The sequence below is a fragment of the Rutidosis leptorrhynchoides genome, chromosome 2, assembly GCF_046630445.1.
Source record: "Rutidosis leptorrhynchoides isolate AG116_Rl617_1_P2 chromosome 2, CSIRO_AGI_Rlap_v1, whole genome shotgun sequence".
NCBI lineage: Eukaryota > Viridiplantae > Streptophyta > Magnoliopsida > Asterales > Asteraceae > Rutidosis > Rutidosis leptorrhynchoides.
The window spans coordinates 638,065,977-638,086,066 of NC_092334.1; positions in this window are offsets into that span (position 1 = coordinate 638,065,977).

A 20,090-nucleotide genomic window follows, 5' to 3' on the forward strand; every position below is an offset into this window, starting at 1 on the left:
ATCACCATTGAATATTACGGATAAAACAATCCGATTACTCGAAGCGTATGTGAGAAGTTATCGTAATAGAGTGAAATGGAGAATAGAGATTCGTCTTATCTCTTGATGTAGTAACGATTGATTTTCGGAATTTAAGGAATAGAAAATCTTCATAATTTAAATAAGATTTGATTCTTCAGAATTTAAGAAAATTAGGATTTCCTTTAATTAAATGCGTAATCTGCCTCGATTGCTATGTCTGATATTTTGCTATAAATTAACCTCTTCCGTTTCATTTATTCTTAGCACTCCTATAATCTTCTTTCTTATTTCATACTTACAAAAGATTTGTGAAAATGCTTCATCCAGTTCTAATTCTTGATATTTTCTTGGCTATCATATCATTCATTCTTCTTTTTCATCTGCCACCAGAGGAAGTTATTTTCTTCTTCCATTACCTTGGGGTTATAGTGTTTTTCATTCTCCCGTGTCTTTATATTGCTATACGCATTGATATACACGGTTTGTAAGTTTTGGGGTTGTTATCGGGCTTATATTCTCCTTTATATTTCGGAGCTTCATGCTTTCGTTTTCTCTTCCCGACTTTAAGTCAAGCGAATAATGGTTCAGAATTCGTAGGTATGAAATTTTGGATAAACAATACTAACGTTCTAAGAAAGAAATTGTAATGGCACGATCTTGATTTGTCAAATTACCAGAATATCTGGAAAAGACCGAATCATCAAGAAAAATATTTTCTTGATATGTTTGGAGATTATAATGTAAGAGTCGTGTAACATGGCACATGATGAGGGTGGAATCTGTGAACCCTTATCACGTTCCATTAGAAACTCAGCATGACTTACTGTAATATAATCACGTTGATCAAGTGTCATTATATTATACTAATTCATGCTTCAGTTCCCAACACTACTTCAAAACATTAAATTTTTTTTGAATTTTTCAGATGTTAGAAACTAAAATAGTTTCTTTTATGTTATAACACAGATAGCGCGAAGAGATGAATGATTTCAAATAAGAATGGTTATGAAAATATCTTCAGAAATATCGAGGATATTTATAATGAAAGATATGATGATATCTTATAATATTTAAGATAATGATGATGATGAAGAGTATTGTCCGCAAAGGTTTTAGAGTAAAGAGCAAGGTATTTACTAAGGATTTCAGCAGACACTGAATCATTTGGATTCTTTGAAGGCAGGTTCAGTCTTTGTGATTTATCCACAGCCTCCTTCATACTTTGCTCAATCCGTTTTCCAGTTCCAAACCTTCTCTTTTTCTCAGCTTTATCACCATACTATTCTTTATCATTAAACTTTTGACTGTTAAGGTCGTTTACAGTTTTTGCTGCTTCATCAGCATTGTTCCAATTTCAGAGAACTAGTTCATAGTTTGGGATGTTTTTCAGAAACTTCACATTCGAAGTATGTAAGTCTAGAAGATAGACATTATATGTATATATAACTGTTGACGTAGAATTGCTGCGATATTCGAAATACTGATTGCTAATTCCCGGTAGTTGATATGGTAATTATTGTTACAAGGTGTGGATGAGTACATGATACAGTTTCAATGAGTATAAGAATTTTTTAAAAGGTCAAAGATCAATGAAGTTGTTGGTAAATTTACTGCTAATGTGGTGGAACATGAAAGGTTCCCCAGTAACGAAAACGTATATGCCAAAATTACAAGTCTGAAAGGTCGTCGTTGACTGGTTGAATGGTTGATAATACTGGATACTTTGAAAAGGAATTGCAAGGTTATTTTTGGTAAAAACAATGCTAAAGAATCTTGCATAGTTTTGAAGTCAAAGTATAGCTTTGAAAGATGTAGAGATCTAAGAATGATGTCACCGGTTCAGAGTTATGGCTTGGATTCTGATCCGTCGATATCAGAATATGTGATTGAATTTGTATGAAATGATTGTGTATCATTGTGAAGATAGTGAGTATAGTTAATGATTTTTGAATCAAAATTGAAGAATGTACAGTGTAACATATTAATTGTGAACTTAAATATTTCTCGAGTAGTACCTACCCGTTAAAGATTTCACAATTAATACTTTGTACAAAAGAATTTTTATTACCGTCTTTATGAAAATATATGTATGTATATTTTTTTTTCAAATCTAATACAGATTTAATGAGTTAATATCATATTAAGCTCATTTGATTTTCGACTTGACTTAGAAATGATTAATCTCTAAAACATTAAAGATTACATAATCTTTGCTGAGTATTTCGCTAATGTAATCGATACTTCATTATTTATTCTTATTTCTCGGTGAAGGATGTTGATGCTTGTGGAATCTTTGTGAACCTTACAAGGCACAGATGATGTTTTCTGGAAAGTTTCGAGTACATCGAAAATGAAAATGTAAAATCAATTATGTAATTAAATAATACACTTGGTTTATTATGAAATGGAATTCATTAAGTTGAAACAGAGATTGTAGTTAACAATGGTTAAGTTGTTAAGGAAGGATGTACATCATTGCATATTAGTAATATGAACTAACCGAGTAGTACCTACCAGTTAAGATTCACACGTAATAGCTTAGTACGAAAAGATTTATTTTGATTTCAAAATTCATATATATTAAATATATATAAAAAATTTTCAGGGGAAATAAGTTAATACTTCATCGGTTATTGTTGCTGGTATTTCTTGGTAACTACGATGCGTATGACGTTGATATTCAAGGTACATATTGTGATGTTGAGGCTTGCGGTGTGGATGTTGTTGGTGGTGGTAATGGTACTGTTGGTGTTGTTTTCGGTGGTACTGTTGATGCCGGAGATTCTGCTGGTGCTTGTAACCTTTGCACCATATTCTCCAAAGCCACTACCCGAGCGCGAAGCTAGTTGACTTCTTCTACTACACCGGGATGATTGGCGGTTCGGACGAGCGGATGAATAAGATCCAGAATTTGAGAGAGTATATGATCATGACGAGATATTCTGGAGATGAGAGAGAAAATGGTATTACGAACAGGTTCGCCGGTAAGTGCTTCAGGTTCTTCGCCAAGAGGGCAATGTGGTGGATGGAAGGGATCGCCTTCTTCTTATCTCCAATAATTAAGTAGGCTACGAACCCATTCCCAATTCATCCAGAATAGATGATGGCTAATTGGTTGATCCATTCCGGTTACACTGTCTTCGAAATTCAGGTGAATATCCATATCGGAATAGCTGTCAGAGTTTAAGGAATTTGAACTAGATACGGGATCCATCTTGTATAATTAGGGAGATGATCTTTTTTATATGAATTAGATTATAGAATTTAGTTTGGTATTCTTCAATACATAATTTACATATGTATATATAATACCAAATTCCATAAATCACGGAGAAATTTTCGGAAGATGTCAGGAAAAGTTTACAGTAACAGATACGCTAAGATATGAATTTTGTCTATACACTATTCATGCAATCAATGCAGTAAAACGTGTCTAGACTAGGAATGATAAGCAGGTAATTTCCGACAAAAATGATAAGCAAAACTTTTGACATGCAGACACGGTCGAAGTCCAGACTTACTAATGCATCCTAACAACTATCAGTTAGACACACTCATGCAAGACCTGGTTCGCTAGGACCAACGCTCTGATACCAACTGTGACGATCGCTCCAAATCCATATGGACGAACACGTCATTCATCGATTTCATTGCGAGGTATTTGACCTCTATATGATACGTTTTGTAAACATTGCATTCTTTTGAAAAGGCACACCATAAATGAATATTTAAATCAAAGGTTATCGACATCTGATGATTTCTACATATAGACAATCACCGTAATATAATAATTTACAATAATACTTCCGTTGATAATGCAGTAAAAATAAGATACATGGTGATGATTTGGTGAATGCAACGTTTCCTTGAAAAATATGCCATGTATGACTCCATGCACATAGTTTGTCTAACATATAAGTAAACAGCGGAAGACTTCTAGGGAACCTGAGAATAAACTTGCTAACAAGTGTCAACACAAAGGTCGGTGAGTTCATAGTTTTAATGTTGCGCATAATCTATATATAAAGGTGGATCACAAGATTTTAGTTGTTCAATCCAGAAACGTTTATCAAAATATTCTTCGAAATTCAGCACCCTGGTAACTAAACTTAGCGTATATATAATTTGTACCCTTTGTATAATCATCTTAATAATACACGCAAACCAACGTGTACGCTTCTCAAATAGCATACGTCCGTTAAAAGGCTAGTGCTCTAGCTCGGACGGGGATATCAAGCCCTATGGATCCATATACTACTACTCGCGCCCACCAGTTCTTATAACTGGCAGTTACTAGTTACCAAAGCTAAGGAGTTCAAACTCAGTGTAGAATTTAGTATGTACTTGTATCCATTGCGTTTAAAATAAAGTGCATGTATTCTCAGCCCAAAAATATATTGCAAAAGCAATTAAAAAGGGATCAATGAAACTCACCTTCGCAGCATATAAAGTCGTTCACCAAAATGTGATCGAAACTCGTATTACCAAATAACCGTAGATCTCAACCTAGAGAACATATGTTGGTCAATAAATGTCTATCAAGCTATGTCAGGTCATAGTGTATAACAATCCTAATGCTCGAGATCGACATACAAAAGTTATCCAAAGTCGTTTCAAAAAGTCAATTTTGATAATAATTCAACAAAACGAGACGTGCCTTATATATGGATTCATTTACTTGGCTGGTAATATTCAAAAATCCAATTTATCATTCTTACAAACAAGTTTCAAAAGCAATTTCAATCAATGTCAATCATAATTCAGTTGATCATATCTTTTAATTCGTTCACCGAAATTACGCGATTTCTAAATGAAAAGTTATTGATTTTTCGCCAACTTTCCAAAAATATGCATATCATATACCTTTTATCAGTAATATATGTATTTACTTCGTGATTCATCATAACTATTTAACGACAAAATTTAGCATACAAGCATGCATAAATATATATACTCGAGCACTAGACATGGATACACAATTAATGTATAAAAGATAAAATATGAGTGCTTACGTATCAATATTGAGATTCAATATTGTAGGAAAGTACGTAGACACAACAGAGATGATAAACACTAGATTTGATTCACAAATATACCCTCGAACATTACCCATAACCTCCTTGGCAATAACCCATAATTTCCTTAGCTCTATCCCTCTCAAAAACCCATTTTGAAGGTGACACGCTCATAACCTCGTCATAGTATTTTAGGTATATATACTACTAATAATAATATTATAATAAGATTAATAATAATAATATTAATCTTAATAATAATAATAATAATAATATAAAAAAAATAATAATACGGAGGAATGAATCGAGCTTTTATAGTATTTGGCCTGCTACAGTACCTCATGCGATCGCATGAGTTTTCAGTATTTTTGCCATGCGATCGCATGGCCGCCTTATCCGTTTTTGTTTGCTAGTTCGTCGACATCAAATAGTGTACTGTAGCAAATAGTGTTTACTATAGCAAATAGTGTTACTGTAGCAAATACGATTTCACTGTAGCAAATAGTGTTTCACTGTAGCAAATAGTGTTTTACTGTAGCAAAGTCATTTTACTGTAGCAAATAGTGTTTTACTGTAGGAAAGTCATTTTTACTTGTACATATATATATATATATATATATATATATATATATATATACATACATACATACATATAATTGTTCATGAATCGTCGAGATCAGTCAAATGTAATGAAACAGTTCTAAAATTTTGAGATTCAACTTCATAGACTTTGCTTATCGTGTCGGAAACGTTAAATTATTTAAAGATAAAGTTTAAATTTGGTCAAAAATTTCCGGGTTGTCACAGTTTACGATATATCCCATCGGGATATTTCATGTTAACATAAAGTTCATCGGTTTTGGACTCTGGTTTTTCTATTTTGAAAGTTTTTCCCTTATTATTTTCTTTTGCCTTATTAAATTGAGCCGGGGTAATTTCTATAACATCATCGGAATCCTCGTCGGGATCCGATTCATCAGAAAATTGGTAATTTTCCCAATATTTTGCTTACTCGGCGGAAACACCATTGACCATTTTTAATTTTGGTCCATTGGTTGAGGATTTTCTTTTATTTATCTGTTTTTCTGTGGTTCTTACTATTTCCTCCTCCGGAACCTCTTCTTCCGATTCCTCTTCTTCCGGTTCCTCTTCTTCCGATTCTTCTTCTTCTTCCGGAATTTGTGAATCTTCCCAAAATACATTCGACTCTTCATTATTATTGGGTGAGTCGATGAGATTTGTACTAGAGGTAGACATCTATCACACAATAGCAAGCACGTTAAGAGATTAATATATCACATAATATTTACATGTAAAAATATATAGTTTCCAACAAACGTGTTAAGCAATCGCTTTTAAAGAAAAACATGGTCGAAGTCCAGACTCACTAATGCATCCTAACAAACTCAATAAGACACACTAATGCAAATTTCTGGTTCTCTAAGACCAACGCTCTGATACCAACTGAAATGTCCCGTTCATATGGATTATAAATGTTTCATATTAATTGGTTTCATTGCGAGGTTTTGACCTCTATATGAGACGTTTTTCAAAGACTGCATTCGTTTTTAAAACAAACCATAACCTTTATTTTATCGACAAAGATTTAAAGGACATAGCATAGATTATCAAATAATGATAATCTAAAATATAGCGTTTACACACGACCATTACATAATGGTTTACATTAATATGTTACAACAAAAGGTAATTCTGAATGCAGTTTTTAAACAATATAATACAAGCATGCTGACTCCAAATCTTGTCTTTAATTAGCATGCAATAGCGAAAGCTCTTAATAATCACCTGAGAATAAACATGCTTTAAACGTCAACAAAAATGTTGGTGAGTTATAGGTTTAATCTTTATCATAAATCATAATAATAATAATAATAGGCCACAAGATTTCAATTATAACCGCACGCGTAACCCGTGTACAAAATAATACGCTTAACCCGCGAATTAAAAATCATTCATATGGTGAACACCTGGTAACCGACATTAACAAAAATGCATCTAGAATATCTCCATCATTCCAGGACTCTCATCGGACATGATAAAATCAAAGTGCTAAAGCATCCGTAACCCGGATGGGGTTTGTTAGGCCCAATAGATCTATCTTTAGGATTCTCGTCAATTAGGATTTCTGTTCCCTAATTCTTAGATTACCAGACTAAAAAGGGTGATATTCGTTTTAATAATCCAACCATAGAATGTTGTTTAAAGTATTTGTGCATATTTTGTAAAACATTTATAAAATTGCATGTATTCTCATCCCGAAAATATTTGGTAGTAAAAATGGGACTATAACTCACTTTCACAGATTATCAATTCGTCGAGAATTAGACTTGGCCACGGGTCGATTCACGAACCTATAACAAATATATACATATATATTAAAGTATGATTGAAATATATTAACAACATTTTTGTATTACTTTTTAACGATTTAAATTTGTTAAGCTAACAGTCCAACGTTAGTACTCCACAATTAGTTGTCCACAGTTAGTAGTATAGAAATAAATCAATATATATTATCTCAAATCAATCCACGACCCAGTGTATACAAGTCTCAGACTCGATCACAACTCAAAGTATATAGATTATTTTGGAATCAACTTCAACCTTGTATAGCTAACTCGAGCATTACCGCATATAGAGTGTCTATGGTTATTCCAAGTAATATATATAGATGACGTCGATATGATATGTCAAAACATTGTATACGTGTCTATGGTCTATCAAGATTACATAATATACGTTAGATTACATGTATAATACAATATAATTTAGTTAAGTTATGGTTAGTATAGATTTGTTATAAAATTTTCGTAGCTAAACTAGTAAATCTAACCAATTTTGTTTTACCCATAATTTCTTCGTTATAAATCCATTTTGAGTGAATCAAGTTGCTATGGTTTCATAATGAACTGAAATTTATGAAACTAAACAGAAAAAAGTATAAGTTTATAGTCCGAAATACAGGTTACAAATCGTTTTTGAAAGAGGTAGTCATTTTCGTCGAAAGAACGACATCTTGATGACCATTTTGAAAAACAAACTTCCACTTTGAGTTTAACCATGATTTTTGGATATAGTTTCATGTTCATAAGAAAAATTATTTTCCCAGAAGAACAACTTTTAAATCAAAGTTTATCATAGTTTTTAATTATCTAACCCAAAACAGCCCCCGGTTTCACTATGACGGCGTATGTCCGATTTTACGGTGTTCTTCGTGTTTCCAGGTTTTTATATCATTAATTTAGCATATCATATAGATATAGAACATGTGTTTAGTTGATTTTAAAAGTTAAGTTAGAAGGATTAACTTTGTTTGCGAAAAAGTTTAGAATTAACTAAACTATGTTCTAATGATTACAAGTTTAAATCTTCGAATAAGATAGTTTTATATATATGAATTGAATGATGTTATGAACATCATTTCTACCTCAATTATAGTAGGTAAACCTACTGGAAATAACAAGAAATGGTCTAGAGCTTCAAAGGATCTTGGATGGCTTGAAAGTTCTTGAAGTAGAATCATGACACGAAAATAAGTTCAAGTAAGATTTCTACTCGAATTAAGATTGTTATAGTTATAGAAATTGAATTAAAGTTTGAATATGATTATTACCTTGAATTAGAAAGAAAAGTTACTGATATAAATTGGATGTTCTTGATGTAGTTTTTGATGAAGTTGAAGGTTATTTCTCTGGAAATGAAAGTGTTCTTGGAGTATGTAGTTAGAGAGGATTTGTATGTGAAATTATGGAATGAAAATGATGTAGTAAATGATGGTGGTGGCGTGATTTTTATCATGGAACAAAGGCTCCTCATTTTGTTATTTTATGTAATAATTCATACATGAAGACAAGTAATGGTTCTCACATGTTGTGGACTCATTCATGGCTGATCATTGGTGTTTACTATTGGTATATACCAATAGTAAATACATTTAGAAGCTGGGTATTGTACGAGTACGAATACGAATTGAATACGAGTAAATAGTGTTAATGTAGCAAATAGTGTTTACTGTAGCAAATAGTATTTTACTGTAGCAAATAGTATTTTTGCTATAGGCAAATAGTTTTTTGTTGTAGCAAATAGTATTTTACTGTAGCAAAGCGAAAATTTACTATAGCAAATAGTGTTTTACTGTACATCTTTGATTTAATTGTATTTCTTTATATATATATATATATATATATATATATATATATATATATATATATATATATATATACATCATAAAATAAATAAAACGATTATATAATTATCACAAGTTATGACGTTCATGAATCATCAGGCAAACTGGGTGGTCAAACGTTAACACTAAATCCGTTTCAATTAATCAAGTCTTAGCAAGTTTGATTGCTTAACATGTTAGAAACATTTATTCATGTAAATATTAATCTCATATAATATACAATCATGAAAAATTTCGGGTCACTACAGAACTTCTCCTACGAGTGTCTTCTCCGAGAATTAAATCCCAAATTCCTTCATACGCAAGCTTAGTTGAGATGAACCGTCCTAATCCATCTGGACGAATACATTACATTTGGTTACATCACGGGGTACTTGACCTCTATATGATACAATTTACAAAAATTGCATTCGTTTTTAAAAGACAAACTTTCATTACATCGAAAGTTGACGGCATGCATACCATTTCATAATATATCCAACTATAATTGACTTAGTAATAATCTTGATGAACTCGACGACTCGAATGCAACGTCTTTTGAAATATGTCATGAATGACTCCAAGTAATATCTCTAATATGAGCAAATGCACAGCGAAAGATTTCTTTCATACCTTAGAATAAACATGCTTTAAAGTGTCAACCAAAAGGTTGGTGAGTTCATTAGTTTATCAAAATTAATCATTTCCAACAATATAATAGACCACAAGATACTCATATTTAGAAAACAATCTGTGCAGGTCTACTCCTGCTGTAAAATCATTCATATGAAGAACACCGGAACCTTTCAAAACAACTCACCAACGGTAGCTAATGCGTAGTGCAATGACAAAATCATCTCACCGTGGTAGTTAACACAACATAATTTTACAACGGTAGCTAGTGCGTAGTGCAATGCAAAATCATCTCACCGAGGGTAGTTAAAACGGTAGCTAATGCGTAGTGCAATGAAAAAATCATCTCACCGAGGATAGTTAAAATGGTAGCTAATGCGTAGTGCAATGACAAAATCATCTCACTGTTATAACTACTAAATAGAACCATTTCGGAAGCTAACGCGTAGTGCAATGATGAAATCATCTCACCGATGGTCGATAATACAATCTTTATATAAGTCGAACCTCTAAATCCAAATAATTCTATCATAGAATGTAGTTTTGAATATTTGTGTCTACTTCATCAAACGTTTATAGAAGCAGTTCATGTATTCTCAATTCAAAAAAAAAATATGTATCTCAAAAGCATTTAGTAAAACAGTTATAAAAACACCTCATGTATTATCAGTTCCAAAAATGTAAAGAGTAAAAGGGAATCAAATGAACTCACAATACTGTAATTCGTAGTAATTATGCATATGATGGCATTGAACAAGTGCAAGGTTGACCTCGGATTCACGAACCTATATCATTTGTATATATTAATACACATAATCGTACTCGAATAAGTTTATATATATATATATATATATATATATATATATATATATATATATATATATATATATATATATATATATATATATATATATATATATATATATATATATATATATATATATCTTATTAATTATATTATTTTTATATTAATAATATATTCATATTTCATATTATATATAAAAATATTTTGTTAGGTTATATGTGTTAAACATAATTATTTATATATTTCATTTGTTTATCAAAACAGTAGTTCTAATTATACTAAGTTAATATTAGTAATGATAAATATAATAATAATAACTTTAATAATATATTTATGTATAAAATGTTAATAATACTAATATTTATGAAAGTACCAATAATTTGTATCATTTTTATAATATTATTAATAATACTTAATCATAATCATAATATTGATAAAAATACTAAAATGGTAAGATTTATAGTATTAGTATGACTTATATAATAATACTAATGATAATATTAATAATAACATTACTTAATAATAATACTAATAATGATAATAATATTAATAATAAGGATAATAATAATAGTAGTCATAATTGTAAATTTTTAATTGTTTTAGTAATAATACTAATTTACATCATAACAATAATAATTATTAATAATAATCAATAATAATAATAATAATAATAATAATAATAATAATAATAATAATAATAATAATAATAATAATAATAATAATAATAATAATAATAATAATAATAATAATAATAATAATAATAATAATAATAATAATACCTTAAAGCTTTTCCCAAAAACAATGTATCGGACAAGACTCGAACCTGAGACCTCTCGCTCACACACCCAGTAACACCCCAAACCATCCCGGCTAAACAGTTTCGTGATTTAATATACAACTTAAATTCATCTAAACCGAAATTCTGATTCTGTGAGTCCATTGGCCCAACAAAAGTTTCGGCCCAACTGCCCAATTCATACTCGGCCCAACTAGCAAATAACTCTTGGCCCAATTATCATAGTAAATCTACGGCCCAAGATACAATCCCAAGTAGGTTCTGTTTATTTAAAAATAAAATTTACCATGGCCTAGTTTCGAACTCACAACCTCTAGCTCAACACACACGCTGCTAAACCATTGTTCTACTTGTTCATTTCTGATTTAATTCCCATTTTAATTCATTATACTCGTATTTACTAGTTCTTCTTCTTCATAACATCATAACATAATTATCACCATCATCATAACACTAGATCATCATCATTCTTCTTCATCATCATCTTCACATATTATTATCATCATAATTATAATCATAATTATCATAATCTAATCGTCATCATCTACATCTAAACTAATCATTATAACAACCATAAGATTATGTATCATTATCGTCTTTAATCCTAATCATCTATCAATATCATTAACTTAAAATCATCATTTATATGTATCAACATACCATAAATCATACGTGAAGCCTCATAATCATTTTCATAATCATCGATCATTATCATCACGTAATATCTACATCATCTACGTATCATCATCAAATCATTTTCACAGCCCATCATCAAATCATGTAATCATCATCAGATCATCCTCATCACCGTGATTTTGTCTTCAGCTGAGATAAAATAGCAACAATAGGAAGTTTGCAGGTGGCGTTTAATCGAAGAATTAGAAACAGATATAAACAGCTGTAGCAGCAATAAGCCAATAAGTTCGATGGAGTTCGAGAGCGATTTTTACAGTGATGGTTGTGGTTGTGGTGGTGACTCATGAACGTGATGAATGGTGATTAAAACAGGAAAAAATTATCGATAAGTGGTTGATGTGGGTGTTGATGGTTTACGATGGTGATGAATGTGATGGTTATTGTGGTTCGATAGTGATGGTGGCTTACAGGTTGTAGTGGTGGCCGATGGGCGGTGCAAGGTGGTGGAAGGAGGCGGCCGATGAAAGGTGGTGATTAAGAGTCGAAGAAAAAAATGGTGTTTGTGTTTACATTTTCCCTATATCAACAAGTTATGTATGTATATATATATATATATATATATATATATATATATATATATATATATATATATATATATATATATATATATAAACTTTGAAGATGATTAAAACAAAAATGAAAACTGTGTCTTTTTCTTTTAAATTATAACTCACGGATGTATATATATAAAGAAGATTAGAGATTTAGATGATGGAAAGTCAAAAGGTAGCACAAGTGGTACAGTAATATAATTAACAATCAAATACCCGTGATATTTATTTGTCAAAACTTACCGACAGTTTTCACGGACTGCTAAATCGTACCCCGTTGTTAAATCAGTGGCGGATAAAAGTCTTCAGAAAAATCCCAAATTTTTAAATTAACTATATTTATTTATTTTGGTTATTATGGTATAAAATTCAGTCATTAACTATTAAATAAAATTTACATTAATTATTCACTCTCAACCCCAAGTAAAATATAAAAAGTTTTAAAATTCAACAAATAGTTCCTAAATACATTTTTAATAAGTCTATAATTTGTAAAACTCATTTTTAGATCATTGTTTATTTTAAAATCACATAAGTCCGAATTTAACTTGTTTAATATCAATTGGAACATCAAACGAGTATTACAATCATTTAATATTTATTTATTTATTTTTATATATACTTTATTTATATATAGATATGTTTTAAATAACATTTATTGTAATATCCTATTTTTATTTTATTTCACATAATTACTTATAACAATAACATATAATATTTCAAATTACATTTCCAATTATTATTTACATATATACACACATATCTATTTACAAATAGTTGTTCGTGAATCGTCGGGAATGGTCGAAGGTCAATTGAACATATTAAACAGTTCAAAATTTTTTTGAGATTCAACCTAACAAACTTTGCTTATCGTGTCGAAATCATATAAAGATTAAGTTTAAATTTAGTCGGAAATTTTCGGGTCGTCACATTAGTAGTACCGGTAGAGCTACTAACCGCGGTAACTGTACCCGACCAACTTTCCGGTAATGATGAAAGCAAGATTAGTGCTTTTAGTTCATCATCAAACTTGATTTCAACCGACTCTAATCTTGAAACAAGATTGTTGAATTTGTTGATATGATCCGTTGCACTCATACCTTCCTTCATCTTTGTGTTGAACAAATGTCGCATGAGAAAAACCTTATTCGCCGCCGTAGGTTTCTCATACATGTTGGAGAGTGCCTTCAAACAATTAAATATTGTCTTTTCGTTCATAATATTACCAACAACGTTCTTGGCGAGTACAAGACGAACCGCACCCAAAGCTTGACGATCCAAGAGCATCCAATCGGCATCGTTCATGCCTTCGGGTTTGGTCTCCAACAAAGGTTGGTGAAGTTTCTTTTGATACAAGTAGTCTTCTATTTGCATCTTCCAAAAGGCGAAGTCTTTACTATCAAACCACTCAATCTTCAATTTACCGTCTTCCGCCAACGATCCCAACAAGAACCTTGAGCTCTAAATACCAATTGTAAGGATTATATGAAATGTCCCGTTCTTATTGATTAAAAACGTTCCATATTAATTGATTTCGTTGCGAGGTTTTGACCTCTATATGAGACGTTTTTCAAAGACTGCATTCATTTTTAAAATAAACCATAACCTTTATTTCATAAATAAAGGTTTAAAAAGCTTTACGTAGATTATCAAATAATGATAATCTAAAATATCCTGTTTACACACGACCATTACATAATGGTTTACAATACAAATATGTTACATCGAAATTAGTTTCTTGAATGCAGTTTTTACACAATATCATACAATCATGGACTCCAAATCTTGTCCTTATTTTAGTATGCAACAGCAGAAGCTCTTAGTATTCACCTGAGAATAAACATGCTTTAAACGTCAACAAAAATGTTGGTGAGTTATAGGTTTAACCTATATATATATATATCAAATCGTAACAATAGACCACAAGATTTCATATTTCAATACACATCCCATACATAGAGATAAAAATCATTCATATGGTGAACACCTGGTAACCGACATTAACAAGATGCATATATAAGAATATCCCCATCATTCCGGGACACCCTTCGGATATGATATAAATTTTGAAGTACTAAAGCATCCGGTACTTTGGATGGGGTTTGTTAGGCCCAATAGATCTATCTTTAGGATTCGCATCAATTAGGGTGTCTGTTCCCTAATTCTTAGATTACCAGACTTAATAAAAAGGGGCATATTCGATTTCGATAATTCAACCATAGAATGTAGTTTCACGTATTTGTGTCTATTTTGTAAATCATTTATAAAACCTGCATGTATTCTCATCCCAAAAATATTAGATTTTAAAAGTGGGACTATAACTCACTTTCACAGATTTTTACTTCGTCGGGAAGTAAGACTTGGCCACTGGTTGATTCACGAACCTATAACAATATATACATATATATCAAAGTATGTTCAAAATATATTTACAACACTTTTAATATATTTTGATGTTTTAAGTTTATTAAGTCAGCTGTCCTCGTTAGTAACATACAACTAGTTGTCCACAGTTAGATGTACAGAAATAAATCGATAAATATTATCTTGAATCAATCCACGACCCAGTGTATACGTATCTCAGTATTGATCACAACTCAAACTATATATATTTTGGAATCAACCTCAACCCTGTATAGCTAACTCCAACATTCACATATAGAGTGTCTATGGTTGTTCCGAAATATATATAGATGTGTCGACATGATAGGTCGAAACATTGTATACGTGTCTATGGTATCTCAAGATTACATAATATACAATACAAGTTGATTAAGTTATGGTTGGAATAGATTTGTTACCAATTTTCACGTAGCTAAAATGAGAAAAATTATCCAATCTTGTTTTACCCATAACTTCTTCATTTTAAATCCGATTTGAGTGAATCAAATTGCTATGGTTTCATATTGAACTGTATTTTATGAATCTAAACATAAAAAGTATAGGTTTATAGTCGGAAAAATAAGTTACAAGTCATTTTTGTAAAGGTAGTCATTTCAGTCGAAAGAACGACGTCTAGATGACCATTTTAGAAAACATACTTCCACTTTGAGTTTAACCATAATTTTTGGATATAGTTTCATGTTCATAATAAAAATCATTTTCCCATAATAACAACTTTTAAATCAAAGTTTATCATAGTTTTTAATTAACTAACCCAAAACAGCCCGCGGTGTTACTACGACGGTGTAAATTCGGTTTTACGGTGTTTTTCGTGTTTCCAGGTTTTAAATCATTAAGTTAGCATATCCTATAGATATAGAACATGTGTTTAGTTGATTTTAAAAGTCAATTTAGAAGGATTAACTTTTATTTGCGAACAAGTTTAGAATTAACTAAACTATGTTCTAGTGATTACAAGTTTAAACTTTCGAATAAGATAGCTTTATATGTATGAATCGAATGATGTTATGAACATCATTACTACCTCAAGTTCCTTGGATAAACCTACTGGAAATGAGAAAAATAGATCTAGCTTCAAAGGATCCTTGTATGGCTTGAAATTTCTTGAAGCAGAATCATGACACGAAAACAATTTCAAGTAAGATTTCCACTCGAAATAAGATTGTTATAGTTATAGAAATTGAATTAAAGTTTGAATATGATTATTACCTTGTATTAGAAAGATAACCTACTGTAAGTAACAAAGGTTTCTTGATCTTAGATGATTACTTGGAATGGATTTAGAAAACTTGAAAGTAAACTTGCAATCTTGAAAGTATTCTTGATTTTATGAAACTAGAACTTTTGGAATTTATGAAGAACACTTAGAACTTGAAGATAGAACTTGAGAGAGATCAATTAGATGAAGAAAATTGAAGAATGAAAGTGTTTGTAGGTGTTTTTGGTCGTTGGTGTATGGATTAGATATAAAGGATATGTAATTTTGTTTTCATGTAAATAAGTCATGAATGATTACTCATATTTTTATAATTTTATGAGATATTTCATGCTAGTTGCCAAATTATGGTTCCCACATGTGTTAGGTGACTCACATGGGCTGCTAAGAGCTGATCATTGGAGTGTATATACCAATAGTACATACATCTAAAAGCTGTGTATTGTACGAGTACGAATACGGGTGCATACGAGTAGAATTGTTGATGAAACTGAACGAGGATGTAATTGTAAGCATTTTTGTTAAGTAGAAGTATTTTGATAAGTGTCTTGAAGTCTTTCAAAAGTGTATGAATACATATTAAAACACTACATGTATATACATTTTAACTGAGTCGTTAAGTCATCGTTAGTCGTTACATGTAAATGTTGTTTTGAAATAGGTTAACGATCTTGTTGAATGTTGTTAACCCATTGTTTATTATAACAAATGAGATGTTAAATTGTTATATTATCATGATATTATGATATATAATATATCTTAGTATGATATATATACAGTTAAATGTCGTTACAACGATAATCGTTACATATATGTCTCGTTTCGAAATCATTAAGTTAGTAGTCTTATTTTTACATATGTATTTCATTGTTAATACACTTAATAATATATTTACTTATCATTTAACATAATTAACCAAGTGTATCAATATCTTAATATGATTCATATGTACCTAGTAAGACGTCGTTATAATGATAATCGTTATATATATCGTTTTCGAGTTTCTTAAATTAATAGTCTCATTTTTATGTATATAACTCATTGTTAAAATACCTAATGAGATACATACTTATAATAAAATCATGTTAACTATATATATAACCATATATATGTCATCGTATAGTTTTTACAAGTTTTAACGTTCGTGAATCACCGGTCAACTTGGGTGGTCAATTGTCTATATGAAACCTATTTCAATTAATCAAGTCTTAATAAGTTTGATTGCTTAACATGTTGGAAACACTTAATCATGTAAATATCAATTTCATTTAATATATATAAACATGGAAAAGTTCAGGTCACTACAGTACCTACTCGTTAAATAAATTTCGTCTCGAAATTTTAAGCTGTTGAAAGTGTTGACGAATCTTCTAGAAATAGATGCGGGTATTTCTTCTTCATCTGATCTTCATGCTCCCAGGTAAACTTGGGTCCTCTACGAGCATTCCATCGAACCTTAACAATCGGTATCTTGTTTTGTTTAAGTCTCTTAACCTCACGATCCATTATTTCGACGGGTTCTTCAATGAATTGAAGTTTTTCATTGATTTGGATTTCGTCCAACGGAATAGTGAGATCTTCTTTAGCAAAACATTTCTTCAAATTTGAGACGTGGAAAGTGTTATGTACAGCCGCGAGTTGTTGAGGTAGCTCCAGTTGGTAAGCTACTGGTCTGACACGATCTATAATCTTGAATGGTCCAATGTACCTTGGATTTAGTTTCCCCCGTTTACCAAATCGAACAACGCCTTTCCAAGGTGAAACCTTAAGCATGACCATTTCTCCAATTTCAAACTCTATATCTTTTCTTTTACTGTCCGCGTAGCTCTTTTGTCGACTCTGGGCGGTTTTCAGCCTTTGTTGAATTTGGATGATTTTCTCGGTAGTTTCTTGTATTATCTCCGGACCCGTAATCTGTCTATCCCCCACTTCACTCCAACAAATCGGAGACCTGCACTTTCTACCATAAAGTGCTTCAAACGGTGCCATCTCAATGCTTGAATGGTAGCTGTTATTGTCAGAAAATTCTGCTAACGGTAGATGTCGATCCCAACTGTTTTCGAAATCAATAACACAAGCTCGTAGCATGTCTTCAAGAGTTTGTATCGTCCTTTCGCTCTGCCCATCAGTTTGTGGATGATAGGCAGTACTCATGTCTAGACGAGTTCCCAATGCTTGCTGTAATGTCTGCCAGAATCTTGAAATAAATCTGCCATCTTTATCAGAGATAATAGAGATTGGTATTCCATGTCTGGAGACGACTTCCTTCAAATACAGTCGTGCTAACTTCTCCATCTTTTCATATTCTCTTATTGGCAGGAAGTGTGCTGACTTGGTGAGACGATCAACTATTACCCAAATAGTATCATAACCACTTGCAGTCCTTGGCAATTTAGTAATGAAATTCATGGTAATGTTTTCCCATTTCCATTCCGGGATTTCAGGTTGTTGTAGTAGACCTGATGGTTTCTGATGTTCAGCTTTGACCTTAGAACACGTCAAACATTCTCCTACATATTTAGCAATATCGGCTTTCATACCTGGCCACCAAAAATATTTCTTAAGATCCTTGTACATCTTCCCCGTTCCAGGATGTATTGAGTATCTGGTTTTATGAGCTTCTCTAAGTACCATTTCTCTCATATATCCAAATTTTGGTACCTAAATTCTTTCAGCCCTATACCGGGTTCCGTCTTCCCGAATATTAAGATGCTTCTCCAATCCTTTGGGTAGTTCATCCTTTAAATTTCCCTCTTTTAAAACTCCTTGTTGCGCCTCCTTTATTTGAGTAGTAAGGTTAGTGTGAATCATTATATTCATAGATTTTACTCGAATGGGTTCTCTGTCCTTTCTGCTCAAGGCATCGGCTACCACATTTGCCTTCCTCGGGTGGTAACGAATCTCAAAGTCGTAATCATTCAACAATTCAATCCACCTACGCTGCCTCATATTCAGTTGTTTCTGATTAAATATGTGTTGAAGACTTTTGTGGTCGGTATATATAATACTTTTGACCCCATATAAGTAGTGCCTCCAAGTCTTTAATGCAAAAACAACCGCGCCTAATTCCAAATCATGCGTCGTATAATTTTGCTCGTGAATCTTCAATTGTATAGACGCATAAGCAATCACCTTCGTCCATTGCATTAATACACAACCGAGACCTTGCTTTGATGCGTCACAATAAATCACAAAATCATCATTCCCTTCAGGAAATGACAATATAGGTGTCGTAGTTAGCTTTTTCTTCAATAACTGAAATGCTTTCTCTTGTTCATCCTTCCATTCAAATTTCTTCCCTTTATGCGTTAATGCAGTCAAGGGTTTTGCTATTCTGAAAAAGTCTTGGATGAACCTTCTGTAGTAACCAGCTAGTCCTAAAAACTGACGTATGTGTTTCGGAGTTTTTGGGGTTTCCCACTTTTCAACAGTTTCTATCTTTGCCATACCTTCTTTGTTCACTATGTGACCGAGGAATTGAACTTCTTCCAACCAAAATGCATACTTTGAAAATTTAGCGTACAATTCTTCCTTCCTCAATACTTCTAACACCTTTCTCAAATGTTCACCGTGTTCTTGGTCATTCTTTGAGTAAATAAGTATGTCATCAATGAAAACAATGACAAACTTGTCAAGGTATAGTCCACACACTCGGTTCATAAGGTCCATGAACACAGCTGGTGCATTAGTTAAACCAAACGGCATGACCATAAACTCGTAATGACCGTAACGTGTTCTGAAAGCAGTCTTTGGAATATCATCTTCTTT